Raw genomic sequence first — 16,392 nt, 5'->3', positions numbered from 1 at the left:
GGCTGGGGGATGACTCGTTGGGATGACTTAGACTTAGCTGAAGACTTAGACTGCCAGTACCAGTCACAATGTCAACTAGTCGATACACGCTACTTAATGTAGCTATAATAAATGCCTGATTTATTTATTATTGAACAACACTCTTCGTCAATATTCCTTGCTGTAATCAGTGTCATGCGTCACTTCGTTTATCTCTGTATCTTTCTTAACCTAAGCCACCCGAACATAATATAGGCTTCGAAGTCTCGCTAACTACAGTGTAGCATAGTTTTTCTAACACAAACTTTGTTCTGCCCAGGGCATGTTGTGATAAACCATAATACGACCAATATTTCCATAAAGGTTTAGGTACAGAAATGCGAATGTTTGACTAACAAGAATTATATGTTGCTTCGTAAGTGTCTCTTCCATTGTTAAATAACTTTACGGAAAGTTCCATTAGAAGAAAGTGTAAAATTCTTCGAAAGTGTTTTTGAGCGGAGCGAGAGCCACATAGATTGTCTTATTTTAGACTTCGTCATGACATTCCAAAATATACCGTAAATGTCGATTCCACGAAAGCTATTTTTCAACATATTTATAAACGTTTCCTCTAACATAATGATAATTAAACATTAATGTATATAATAAATTTAACTTGATTATTTAACAGAAAATATATAAACAAGTGAAACATTAAATCATACATTTTAATAAAACTTTCCTCAACAATCATGGCTGTGAATTTGCCCTTTTATTTACCATAGATTAGGATCACGAAGTGCTGATATTAAGGTAGGTAATCTATTCAGTTTTATGCCGAATATATTGATGTTAGTCAAGAGACAAATTATGATGCGGAATAATTTAACCAACTGACCACGTTTGTTTCCATAGTTTATATTCTGAATGCGAAAGATTTTTTTTCTACGTGTTTACTTATGACGATATAACTATTTATATTTAAATACGGATGACATATTTTTACAACGATTCCTGAAGGCAACTAATATTGTGATTAAGAAACCATGCCAAGTGTGTTTATACATGAGAAAACTGTTATTATAGCAAATTTGTATACTGTCTTTGTATATATCATGTGAAATTCGAGCACAGAATACACAGTGCATGAAACTGAATTTGACTGAACTAATTTTATCCAAACACTAAAATAATACTTTCCAACTTGAGGGGGGATGGCGGCTCACACAAGTACACATACTTTCTGTTATAATCATCATCAAACAGTGGAGAAATTACTTCAAAAGAATACACTCCAGTAATATTATTAGCTTGGGGTGTTTAATTGCTATTTGCAGTTGAATCTTGAAATTATTATCTTTTCTAAAGATCAATGATTTGTATAGATGCTACTTACAATTTTTAATTATTTATTGATTTATGATTCTCTTGACCTTATTCAAATTTAACTTTGATAAATAAACACGTATTTTCTCCAGCCTACTTTAAGGAATGTTTGCTGTTGAGTTCTAACAAAGACTTTGTGAAAAAACAGTCGAATTCCAAAAATGTTTAAAAAGTATACAAAATATAAAAGGTCCACAGAATGCTCGCAAGTTTAAAGCAGTCATACAAGTTTCATTTTACTGTTTCAAACATATTATGCTTAACCTAACTGTTACATATATTTGATTTAATTTATATTTGATTGAAGTTGTGTTTGATTGGATTTGATTGTTTGTAAGTTTTGGAATCTATTTATTTTGCTGTACTTGTCAATGTAATGTAATTTTGTTTACTAGGAAATTTGATAGTTTTCAGAAAATTCAGTTTGACCTGAGTTTTCCTAAGATACTTAATGATAGAAACAATTGTTTCTATTTTTGGCTTAGTTCCTGACCTTGATTGAGGGTCAAGTAAACAACTTTTTTTTCTAGGAGTAAAATGATTGGATCTTATCAAGGACACACAGGAGCTATGTGACCTTTACATGGAAACATGATAGCGTCATCCTCTATTTCGCAATATATTTTGCAATTAGGCATTTACGTAATTGCGAAATACTTAGTATTAATAATGATGTAGAGAGAGAGAGAGAGATCAGAGTAAAGGTCTTTTAAATACTTGATGTCAATTTGTGTTCTTCTCTTGTGACCGGAAATGAACTTTTGAGTTTTTGAGTTATTAGTTAATTTTTCTCTGCATTTTTTATCTGGAAATATTATTGTATTAATGCAAAATTCTTGAACAAGGACATTTAATGAAAATTCTGTTTGGATTTCCAAAACTGGAGGATAAATTTCTGTGTTTCCACAAGGAACTATAGACGTCAACACAGTACAGGTTACAACAAAAGTCATCACCTTCCATATTGGATACTTCATCGGGACTCGAACTTGGAGTCATTAGAATATTTAAATATTAGGACTTTCTTGTGTTATTGTTTATTCGAGCCTAAACACGTAGCATAAGAATTGGGTAGCTCGTCCGGGATTATTTTGAATTTTAGATATAATATTTCAGAAAACTTTTTGAAATTAAAATTCCCCATGTTTTTGAAATTTTTACTGAAATCGGCAAGCTTTTTCTCAAATGTCACCAAAACTGGAAACTTTTCTTTTATGTTCTATCCAGGAACAATTAGATGTTTTCAAAAAAGATGAATTGATTCAACTTGCCGGAAAATACGATCTTTCTGACGTAATGGCTTCCTTAACGAAACAAGAAATAAAAGATTTTTTTTAGTTCAGCATTTGGTAGAAAAGAATGTTTTGGATAAAAGTGCTTTGGTTTCGATCAGTAAGTCTGTATCAGACACTGACATAAATATGAAGGAATTAAAATTAAAATACAAGATGGAATAAGTGTTGAGGAAGCTGGATCTTCAGAACGATAAAGAAGAAAAACAAATGCAAATGTAAATGCAATTGCAAAAATAAAAAGAACAAATGAAATTGAAAAAAAAAACAAGAAATGAAACTGTAGAAAAGAAAGAACAAATTAAATTGGAGAAAGAAAAGAACAAATGTTATTACAAAAAGAACAAATAAAGTTGCAATTTGAGAAAGAGGAGAAAGAGAGACAGGAAAGAGAGAAAGAAAAACAAATGCATTTACAATCTGAAGAAAACGAAAAAAAAAAGACAAATATAAAAAACTGACCTGATTCTCAAATGAAACGACTAAGTCATAACTTTTTGTTTCTATACATATGTGTATGAAAATAGCAATGCCTTCGATATTTGAATCACCTCATATTTCATTTGAGAACACTTGGTCCTGAGGTTGTTGTTTGCAACGACAAAGTCCATCATTGTCCTCTATTACACAAAGAAAATATGACCTTTATGTAATCCTGAGCGTCACATAAAACCTCCTGAACATGTATTGCTTTAATTATATCACTAATAACAAAGCCATACATTTTGGGATTCAATTTCACATTAACAAAATGTTATACTGTAAGAAGAAAATCTGATGACCCATAAATTATTCGTATTGGCTCGTTAAACTGTGGGATACATTTTGATTATATGCAACGGGTCGTGATATCAATACAGTTATTTAATTCCGGGAACATCTCAAAACAATTCTTTCAAACAATCGATGTATCTCTCTCCATCTCTCTGTCTCTGACTGCATCTGTCTGTCCATCTATCTCATACTATAACACCAAGTTTAAGTTATGTTAATCACTTTATTGAAATTACTTGGAAATTGACCGATGGGTATCTTCATTCTTCAAAGTGCTAATCTTTTCAAGTTAATTAATTATTGTTCTTACATTTACCGATAAACTCAATGACTACTGAGTACTTCATGTTTATATCATTCATTCCTTTGTTCCTTCGTTTGTTTCAGTACTTTGCATTATCAGCCTTTGTTTTCTCTCCGTTTCTGCAGCGCCCAGTGGGCAGGAAATGGTGTGGCTGACAGATGTGACTGCAAGTTTGCAGACAGTCAAACGGGAATTTAGTGACCCTAACCTCCCTGATAATTTGACTTTTCAACTCAGACGCGGGTCACGATCTCTCACTTTAAACTTGAAGAGGAATCATGGGATTGATCCAAACGCTGATGTCTATTTTGTGCGAAAATCAAATGACGGTCGATCACATCTCGAGAAAGCACAAAATTTGGAAAAAGAGGTAAAAGTTCAACACATTAGCGCAAATAGATGGCTTAGTTTTAGAATCTAAAAATTAATAATCATCAGCCAGAGATCGCGAGTTGTTTATATTGATTTTGAACTTCTAAGAACACCATACTTAAGTTTTATTATTCAGGCTTATCCAACCAAATATACGTTCCACTGAAATAAAAAATACACAATTTACTTAATGCTATAGCATTTGGGAAAAACAATTCTAACTTAAATTTTAAGAACAAATTGAATATATTGAAAAAGATAATTCACAGCCTCTAAGGCTATTGATATCTCTTTACTTGGGAGTTGGTACCTCGGAATAGCTAGTTCAATATAACAATTGTACGCGACACTGATGAGACGTTTCACTGAAGATGGAAAGGAACTAGATCTTTGATTTTGATTTGTAAATAACTAATGATCTTTGAGTCACATTGGTGCATAGCTGGCTATGGCCAGAATCAACTGAAATGGAAATGAAATAATGCAAAAAATTTTCAGATGAAATTAATGTGATGTTTTGCTGGAACTATAAACCATTGCTTGATTTACGCGACTATTACATGAAGAATGATGCAATTATGTTATGTTTCGCCTTACAACAGTTCAGGGGAATCACAAATATGTACTGAAACGCCACAAAAGGGGAACAATTTCCTGGATAGATAGACCTCATTTATCTGATATGTATTCTCTAAATCGATTCAAGAAGATTTACATATTGCAACAAATGTTTTAACGGAACCAAAAAATTATTTAGTTCTTCATATAAGCCCATGGTATAGTTTGTTTTCTTTTCTCGAGTGTTCCTTTGATATGTGTCCTTTGAGTATCTGATGTCATTTGGCATGCCTGACAATATAAATATAATGATCGGAAAAGGGTGAAAGAAACATTATCAGAGTGATGCCTCTTTGCATAATTTCTGCCAAACGTGTCTGAATTTTGTCCCGTTATTGTTGTACTGACATTGGTTGTTCATAATATTTGCACTGCCTCTTTACATGATCTCGTATCAATGACATACATTATCCAAATTTCAAAAGGAGTCACTGGATTTCTTAAAGGATTGTGTAGTATGTAACAGTGCTTCTAGTTGCAAAGACCACGCAACACGATAATAAAGACGATAACATCACTATCCAGATCATAGGAAAATTTAACATTTGAGTATGTTACCTTTGAACCAATTTCAATTCACGGATGTCACTCTGAGTGGTATTTTCTCATTTAAAAAGGAAGATATGATTATACATATGGGATGACACGTTTATCCTGTTGAACATGACATCGCTATCCCCGTCCAAGCATTTCCTAGCAAACATACTTACTTCCTATTGCATTAAGTGTTTAGTTAGGTATGTCATTCTTTGTTAACACTTAGCATAAACGATGACGTCTGAATTAAATAAGATGTTGTCATCTTTTGGCACGTATTTCAAATCGAACAAGCTCAACAATACTGTGGCAATTAGTCATTGTGAACAAGGGGACGGAACCCTTTTTTGATGTTTTTAACGAATTCCTTATGACGGTGATATTATCATTTGTAAAGAAAACGATATCATACCCTTGTGGACAGCCGTATGCAAAGAATGCCAACATATATCAGTCATTCAATTTTCCGAGGAGAACTTCCTATTATCATTTCATGAGTAGCATGGTCTCGATAAAATATTCAAGGAAATGAACGGAAAGACTGCGGGGATGGTCTTACATGTATAGTATGGACAGACCTGAAAGACATATATTCAACGCAATTGACTCAAACTGGTTGACCACCTCACATGACGAAGTATAATGTCAGAGGGATGCGATTCAAATAGGGTCCAAAATATTCGATCGATCTGCTGATTGTTTATCCATCAGTTAGTTACATTTAGGAAACTAATTTCCAATAACAATGTGTTTTTCTTTTCCGTTTGATAAGCCGATATATATATGTCGTATTAAAACAAGCAAAACATGTGTGATGATATACCAGTTTACCATTTTGCCATGGCAAAAGGCGTGGATTGCAAGTAGGGGTTCTACGAATATCAGGTTGATAAAACCAATTGGTTGTGACTTTAAGTTTGTGGCCTACCTTGATTATGAAACCAAATATAATTTAAAGTGATTTACAATATACTTTGTTATTATACTGTTTTTATCTGTGTTGTAATTGCCCGTCAGTATTACATGTTTTTGCGCCAAGAATGCAAATGACATATAATCTGTTGCTCTATGTAACGTCAAAATAACCTCATTTGTAACAAAAGGTCATTAATAATTTCCTGAAAGAAGCATTTCCTGCGACCAGCTTATTCCTTCTCTATCTTAGAATTGTTTACATCAGCTAGTTTGTTCCATTTTGCAGTCATTAACAATATTTGTATAAAAAAACTGAATTTCAGATCATACAATTGTTCCCTTGCTAAATATATGATCTTCTTTAACATGCGGTGAACAGCTTCATGCATTGACTTGCGAAAACGTGTACGGTGTTGAACATGTTCACCTTGTTCTCTCCGTTTGGTTTCCGTTGTTGGTATCAGAACTCCTGACCGTGCTGTTACTGCAAATTGGCTGTCAGGTTTATTAGGTCAAGCCTTAAAGGTAATGGTATTTCTGTCAGGTTATTCTGTCAAACCGTACTGTGTTTGCAATGTCGATGTGAAATGTATTATGTTACACCGTGCTGTTACTGCTAATTGGTTTTCAGGTTTATTCTATCACGCCATAAAGTTATCAGTCTTTATTCAGTTTTATTCTGTCACGTCTTTTTCGTTCTGTCACGTCGTACTTTATTAGTATTCTTATTATCATCTTTGTTGAATTGTCTCTGCGTTATATTATCCAAAAGTGAGATGTAATTCCTCATATTTCCAAACCACTGAAAAACATCTTATTTGAGGTGTGATATTAACAAATCAGAAATTTAGTCCTTTCAGCGTTTGTTTGTGACAGACACTATCATTATATCTCGTCATCCTCGGAAGCACATGTTAATGCTATGATTGTGATATGGCTACTATTATGATACAAATCACCAATATACGTATATATGCTATGTCACATATCTTGAATATATATATATATATATATATATATATATATATATATATATATATATATATATCTTGAAAATCATAAAGTCCCAGAAAGATGGATGTATGTATACACGTATGTCAGTCGATCTGTCAAGATAGCTTCATGTATGTATGTACGCATGCACAAACGTGCGTGCGCATATACGTAATGTATGCATAAATTTATGTACGTAACTTGGTCTGATGACATATAAATACTGAATATCTTCGGACTATTTGCACATATATGTAACTATTTTACAAGTGCAGCACATTCAGTACAGATCAGTGCCTGATTTCTCAGTTGCTTTAAGATACGATTATGGTTTTGACTAGACTCAAACATTGCTAATTATACGAAGTTATTCTCATATTTGTTCAAGAGTTTTTCTTAAGCAATATGTATAAAATGTATTCTAGAGTGTAACTGATATATTTCATTATTGTCATCATTGGCGTGCAGCAGATATCGTTCCTTTAGATACAAGACGGATCCAAGGGATGCCATCTTGTGCCTTTCACCACTCATTATGAAGTCTGATCGTCCGAACTTAATGAAAGTGTGAACGTTGTTTATTTCATTCTGTATCTGACCACTGAATTGTTAATATGATGGTCATGTTTGACAATGAGAGCCCCACGAAGGCACAAGGAATTTAGCTTACAGACTATTTCATCCATATAACAGCGTAGCATATTAAGATTTGCAAGATATGTTTTATGATTCTGGATCTTTGTAACAATGTGGATCTTGGAGCGCCAGACATATATGTCCATGATTTTAATACAGCTCGGGGAAAATTCCATGGGTTCTTTATGTTTGTTTCGCTATCGTCTGTGTTGTAAATTAAGTTGAGCCTGATAAGTGAGTCAGATACATCGACCTTGTGCCTTGTTGTGCTCCTGTTGTCAAGATGGCTTGTGGGCTGGTGCTTTTAAGATTGGTCTTGCTTCAGTTGATCCGGATACTTAAAGTGTATGCTTCCCATTGTATACAGTAGAGCAACATCACCAACATAATCAATACCTAGGTTCCCTATGGCTGAACCCAGCTGCCCTTTTCGTGTCATTTGTCCATTACGATGGTGAGATAAGCAATATTCGGACTTAAAGTAGATCCATATGATTGTGACTGTTGATATATATCTATGACAACAATTCAACAGCAACTCAGAAACAGCAAATGGTGTTGACATAGAGGAACGGATTCTTTTGCGTTTGAGCAAAAGACAAAGAGAGACTCTGTTGACTGAGATCAAAATCAAACTTTTAGGCAACTTGAGGTATCTAGAGCCATTGAGTGAAATGCTCGCGGATCTTCGCTTTTGTGCTAATCGAATAAATGCGGGCAGTTGTTGATTTCCCTATGTAAGGCAGATCATTTCTATCCTGCGTGGCTCCACTGATCAGTATTGTCGAAAGTTTTTCCCGATAAAGACAGCAGAGTAAGACCTCAGAAATGGATACAGTATTGTTTACTTTCCTTGCCTTTTCAAAAGGACAGCACCGTTGCCGTTTTTCAGACATCTCGTTGTTTATCATAAAGAACGAAATGCGTCGGTAGCAGATCAAGACGTCTCTTGCCTCCTGCCTTCGGTTGCAGTGCTGCAAATCTGAAATGCTTTCCTCTTTTTCAGTTTCTTTAGTGCCGCTACTTTATTTTATGTTGGTGGACAAACCAGTTATTATATGCCTTGATACGGCCAGACCGGAGGTGTCATTGAGATGTTGGATGGAGTGGAAACTGTTTTTTGCGTATCTTGCTGAGACTACAATAGGCTGTTAAGCCACTTTGGAGGGTGGCAACTCTTCTGGACTCAATGACATCCCTGTCTTTTTTCAGATCCAGTAGCTTTTTACACCACTTGTCGCTCGAACTAGTTGTACCTTGACGACGTGGTTCATTGAATTCATGAAAAGGTCCCAATGCTTGTGATTCATTCTCAGATACCTCAACAAAGCGGATGCTGATATGGTATTATTTAGTTTGGCAGTGTCGTATCTCACAGATTTTGTGAACTTTTTCGGCAACAGTTCAGTCTTGTCGACATGTGAGTTGTTGTTGTTGTTGTTCTAGGGTTTAACGCCATTTTTCAGCACAAGATAGGCTATACATGGCGGCCAGTATAACTGGTGAAGGAAGAACCCTGGAAAACCCAGGGAAGAACCACCGACCCATGAGAAGCTACTGGCAGGCTTTCCCACGTACCCACGCTAGCCGAACCTTGGACTCGAACCCACGCAAGCAGAGGTGAGATGGCAGTGATCCGGAACGGTGAGCGCTTTAGACCACTCGGCCACTCGGGGCCCCTGTTGACATGAGAGAAAAGAGAGACTAAATTCAAACGAGCAAAATACCAGGTAGTCTGTGACCACCCTGGACTTGCTGTTTACGAAGATGAGATCAATACCCGAGCATGTCCAATCTTCATGTAAATTCATGTCTTGCGATAAATGTATGTTCGTCTGTGCCAGGTGCCACAACATATCAGGCTCCTCACGCATATATTTGTCACTCAGTTCTCCATTACCTTGGTCTAGTTACGTGAGTGTTGAGTTCGTGCTATGCCAGGAAATTTACTGAAATCCCCCAGGCATAACATATGACAGTTTCCTTTGACCATACACATCCAGTACCTTATTTAAACCATCTTTCGCCACGTCAGTTGTTGTATCCGATTTATATATTCATAGAGACCCACATTAAGAAGTATTTTCCTGGTTGCCATGCGCATAATGTCTTGCCATCGTTTTGTGATACAGCCCTGATCTCCATGGAACGTATTGGTTAGGCATAGATTACTTTCCTTGAGACTCAACATTGCAAAGTCTCTGGATTCAAGTTGCTTTTCAAGCTGCACCACACTCGAGCCGTGCTCTGACAATTCAGATTCTGATGTAGATAATGATACCAGATGACGCTCGATGCTCACGCTTGTTTCAATGCAGCCGCCAAAGACCACTAATCGTCCCTAGCTCCTGACGGTGCAGACGCAGTATTGCTTGTTTCATCATCCGACCATATATATATATATATATATATATATATATATATATATATATATATATATATATATATATATATATATATATATATATATATATATATATATATATATATATATATATATATATTCCCTTAGCTGGTTAACATACAAATGTTTGGTAGAGGTTTAGATGATATGTTGCACTCTACATCTTTCACCCTGTCGACTCAAATTCCCATCTAGCATTTATGCGGTGAGTTCCATCAGACTGTGACAACCCGGCTACAATATTGTGAATAACACGTCAGGAAGGTCTTGCATTAAACATGTTGAGCTTCCAGACAGCTTAAGCCGGCATTTTAAAGTCAATCCCAATAAATAGCTAAAAAGGTTAAAATTCGTAAGGTATCTTTTAGTAAATACATTAAATACAAGTGTCTACTCAATGTATCTCTGCACAGTATTTGACACAGTTCTTCGATCGAACTTCCATTCAACATATTAGCTCATAAGTGAAATAAAGTAGTGTCCGCCTACTGGCCATAAGAGTACAGTTTGTCAATAAACTAACACATACATAGTCAACCTATCTTTGTAAACTATATTTGTCCATCTACGTCATTAACAAAAAATACATAAAATATGGATTTCCTACTTTACTAATTTAACAAAATATCTATAGTTTCAAATGTTTACTTCCTGCCTATCGTCTGATCTAAATTTACACATCTCTATTTCAACAGGATGTGGCTTACTATCAAGATAGGCAGAATGGAGCATTCATGACAGTCAAATGTGTGACAAGATCAAATGGACAGTGTAACAGAGTCATCGTACGTATATTCTGAAATTAACAAGTGCAAAATGTGCAGACGACTTTACTAGGGCTATCTGCAAATCCAGAATGATATTGTCCGTTAGTGTCTCTAGAACAGCAACAACAGGTCCATCTCACATCATAGCCTTCATGCAGATAAAATACCACTCTCAGATCCATGTCAAATACAATAGGCCTTGTTTTTAGCAAAAGGAAAAGTCCATCATAATCTCTAATAGTATGCACGATAAGGGTTTGCGGAACTTGATAAATGCGCACATTATATTCGGTAAAATTATTTGATTTCTTTACATGACTAAGACTGGCCATAAGTTTGTTTTTAGTCCACGCCTTGCTACAAAGTTAGTCTGCCTAAAATAAGTAAGTTTCTGTACGTCAACTAAGAGAAATCGTTGATCCTCACACAAACAAAAAAACAGACTCATACTGTGCTGCCTCCTTTCAGATGGAGAGAATTTCAATTTGATACCTTTAGTTTTGGTTTCCGTGGTTGGCTTCATAAATTCTGAACGGCAAAATGTACGAAAATGATTTCTGGATGTAAAACTTAGACGTATGATAGTGAATCAGTAGCTATAGCCGAATGGTTTAGAGATTAAATCGTAAATGAACTATGAAGTGTTTATTCCAGAAAGTACATTCCGAGAGAATTCCAGCAATTATAACATGTTAAGAGGCCTAACGTTCTATCTGTATGTACTGTTCATGGTATTTTCGGTCTGGTCTTTACAATTGTTGGCTCGTCCACATAATTCATATAACGTTACTTTCGTCGTTTTAGTCATGTATCCACCATCCACCATTATAGACTATTTGAATCCACCAATAACAACTCGTTTTTGTAACCGGAACAATCTATGATAACGGCGTAAATAAGCAAAAAGCATGAATTAACAATTAGTAATGTTAATGAACAAATAATGAAAAAGCTGGTCAACACTTGACTAAAAAGGAATATGGTAAAATATACTTAAACCAAAGAATGAAACGTGAACATTTGTCAATGCCAGATCTGCTACAATATCAAAGTTATCATCTGCTGCAATAATACTAATAATAGACTGTATATTGAGCAATGATTTTTTATTTAAACAACTTAAAAGAGTAACAGAAAGACTTCTAAGCAGCCAACGGAATTAAATAATTTAGCATCATCTGTCCTAATTACCTATTTCCGCCTTGATTGCCAGTTTGATATGATGTATTACTTCATAACTGACGTAGTTTGTGGTATAGGAACAGATGCTATATATTCCAAATAGCACCTAACAACACGCTTAATAACACATGCTCTAAAGAATGCAATTAAATTATTGATGTTCCGTGCGGTAGTCATGCAAGCATAGCTAACTTTAACAACATTTATAATACTAAATGGTATGTAAAACCAGCAATACGTTACTACTGTTTACATTACAGCATTTAATTCAATTGAATTTCTACCCAACATTCCAGTGTGGTTTTGAATATGTAATTTTATAACAGATTTAGAGCACACGTGTTTCTTTTTGGCACTATGAAGCAAGACTTAATTTGTTTAGTTACATAATTGGCTTGCTCTTTAAAGAGTCTAATCTGTAAATGTTCTTGCAAATGAATGGTCTTTGACAAGTTTATTTCATCAGTTTATAGGTTTACGTTAGTTATCGTTATATTGTTTCCATCCGTTTTGTCACGAAAGAGTGATTCATTAATTTTGATTGTTCTTTCTCATATTCATTCGTTGCTTTTTGTCAAAAGGATATATTGCTTTGAATGTATGGTTTCATCTAAGGATCTGGCTCGTGATGTAATGCTTTGTTTCTAGCAATTATTTAGGTTCGATTTCTTACTGAAAATATGCATTTCAATATCTTTTGGAAATAAAATATGTGTCTTTGCTTGTAAAGTTACTAATTATATATGAACGGTAGGTTCGGTGCCTATTTTAGCTTCTGTCAGTTTGTTGTGTACTATTAATAATCAGCATATGTTTTTTGGTACCTACCAATGACATGATCATAAATACGTGTTGAATTTAATTTTAGCATTATAATAGGTTTAAATCATCACTCCAGTTTATTAAATTTCCTTCCACTTCATTATGTCAGCTACGCTTGCTAATTTAAGGCTTCTAACAACCATAAGCCTACGCACGTACTACTTTTATTAAATGCTGGTCATTAAGCAGCAGATATATTACTTTGACCTTGACCTTAATGCATCGCCTTCATCATTTCTTGTTTGAAATCTTTCTTTAATTTCGCTACAATTCATCTGATTAGCTTTATCATATATTTATGCATCATACAAGCAAGTAGAGCAGCTATAACTATAGTACACATTCCTTGTCTAAACTCAGATTCAATCATAAAAGCATAACATAATATACTTTCATTTCTAATTGGAACTTTCTCATTTTCAACTTAGCATCGTGAGATGATCCTGGTTCTTTTCACAGCAACCTTGCTTTATCCTTATTTCATTATCCAATAAAGGTTTACCTCAAGCGTGGTGCTTTTCAAATTGTGAAGGAGATACCAATGACACAGCGGTCACCATTCTGGAACAACGACAATATCACACACATAAATTAATTTTAGCATACACGAGGTTGGGTAGAAAAAAGAGATTACATACATATATATTGATGGATTTTCGATTGAGACATTACATGATCACTTTGCATGCTTACGCGTCGCTGAGTGTCATTAATTTGTTTTGCATCACAATAGTTATAGCTGCACTATATGCTTGTATCATGCATCCTGTATTGAATTTTTCGCAGTTGTGTATTTGTCAACTTTGTGTAGCTCATTTGGATGTGTGGTAGTACGTAGTAAGAGAGTTATGTATGCCAAGGTGCGCTTTGTTCAAGCTGTTCGGTTTTCATGGTCAGAGGATGGTTCTTATATCCCGGATAATCTGCGCTTACATAATTTTACATGAAATAATAGATGTCGTTGTGGCTTATAAATTTCTAGACCAATACAAATATTTCCATTATCAACAACAAGCTGAAATAAACTAGTTGACACATGGAGTTAAATGGCTGAATTCATGTAGAAACAGCCATGTAAAGTTTCGCAAACAGAACCGTCTATATGTTGTATTTGGTTGTTTTGTCTATGGTTTGTATTTGCCTTGCTGGATCCACTGTACTCGAAATGATTGTAATTCGCCATATGATTTGTGTATATATATCCTTTATTAAGAACGGAAATGTACTAATAGAAGAAAGAAATTACGATCTTCAACCAGCGAAGACTGACATTTCATTGAGAGATTTAAGTGATGTCCAGGATCTTGGTGCACCATATGTTCTACGGGATCAAAGAAATGTTCAAAGAAGCGATTCGGTCACGCCTGAAGGTTTGTAAGACTTTCTTCTATTGGAAGCATAAAACATGCAAACATGTTTGCATGTTAAGTTTGCACTGTAACGATAGTAAACACCATTTTCTGAACATAGCTGCAGTAATGCAAGAAATGAAGTGTAACTTCTACATATACCTAATAATTTCGCACTTAATGTTATTGTTTCTGTACTGTTTGCAAACTGTATCCATTATAATTTCCCTTTCGATTTAAATTAGAAACGAAATCAAGTGAGCTTAACGAAACGTCAGTGTGATTATTCATTTGTTTTTCAAACGAGGGAGTTTTGTTTGCATCCTTACCCTGATTTGTGTTATTTGTATGTATGTCACAAATAAATTAATATAAAACGTAACTTACTTTACTATTTTTACACATAATAAAGATTATCTCATCCTGCAGATGTAACAACAGTCGATGAGGAAAATATAGTACAAGAAGTGGAACGCCTACGTCGACATAATCCAAATGCACAAAGGCAGTTTCCATTCCGAAACTCAATGTTATCTTCTAGAAATGGAGGAAGTTTACATAAGCGAGGTGAGAACCGTTTTAGAGGATGGCATGATATTATTACACAAGTACCCCGAATTAGAATGCCGAATTCAATTGAAAATTGAATTCAGTTATGTTATATCACACTGCTATAATGTTTAAATACATTACACGCATATTCATACTAAACCATAGTTTGGAAGAATTAACAATTTGCATAGAACCTACTATGAACACAAATGCATCAATAAATTCTAAATAATAAATACTTAATTTCTTATAAAATATTCAACCCTTTAAAGAATGAAACAATGCAAATTGAATGTTATCTTAATTTCAAATTATATTCGCAGATAACCGAAAGCAAGTCTACTATGTTGAGACCGCTGTAATGCTCGATTCAGGAATATGGGACTAGTAAGTGTTTTTTGAAAATAAGAACACAACTAACTTTATGATAATTGTTCATCTCTTTACACCCTTCCATCTGTCTACCAATATCTACCTTCCTACATAATTACCCTACTTACAGTTCTTTTATCCACCCCTAGCAGTGCTGCAAAACATGTTGATTAAATATGTATGCAGTGATGATAGAAGCTGTAAATAAGATAAAATTATCTCAATAAAAGCTAAAATTAAGAAAACAGTTTCTCGATTTTTACGATTTAAACGCCGTTGTACAGATATTGTCCCGAATATGTTATTAGTCGCGCTTCCTGGTAAGTGTGTGATTTTCAAATTAACTCAGACATAGTAGAAACTTTGAAAACGTGTACGATGTTTACAAATAAAATTTAAAATGATAAGACGCAAAATATGATCTGCGTGTGTATTGTATGGACTGTAACAAGAAACATGCTGCGCACTCCAAACTAAAGCTAAGCGCTTGGGAGGAAAGGCACATTTGCTGCATGTAACACTGATAATACTTTGAAAACATGTCATGGTTTTAAATGAAGCAATATTAACGACTTTTTGAGGGTGATTTATATTGAGCATAGCATCAGATGGTCGATAGCGGATAGAATGAAAGAGAAAAAGACTAGATTAATCATTTAGGAGAGGAGACTAAATTTTGAAACTATACCAACTGTGTAACCTCGATTGTGTTATTGTGCATTTGTATATTTCTTAAGTTCTTGTTTGTTTTTCTTTAACACTATAATTGTTATCGGTTGTTTACTGAACATTGTACATACATCACTGAGATATATAGTTTTGTAGTACCTGCCCCGATAACAATGCATCTATCTGTGCAATGCTTGAAAAAAAATTATTGTTAAAATGTTTTATATAACTATCTACAGGGATGAAAACAGTCATGCCTTGGTTTAAGAAAATCGTCGATGCAGAGATGTTGTCCCATTTAGATACCGGATAGTAACATTTTTGAGTTTCTGTCATATTTGATTTCAGCTATTCTTCGCTGATGCAAACGAATCAAGCCCCAGTAGAGCCTGGTAAAGTCGTACTAAAACTCAGACAAGTTTACTCCCACATCATTAACGGTGTAAGTATTGATTAGGTAACAGTGGGACATATTAACATCCTTTTA

The sequence above is a fragment of the Sinohyriopsis cumingii genome, chromosome 2 (assembly GCF_028554795.1).
Source record: "Sinohyriopsis cumingii isolate HCF-2022 chromosome 2, ASM2855479v2, whole genome shotgun sequence".
NCBI lineage: Eukaryota > Metazoa > Mollusca > Bivalvia > Unionida > Unionidae > Sinohyriopsis > Sinohyriopsis cumingii.
This window is presented reverse-complemented; position numbering follows the sequence as displayed.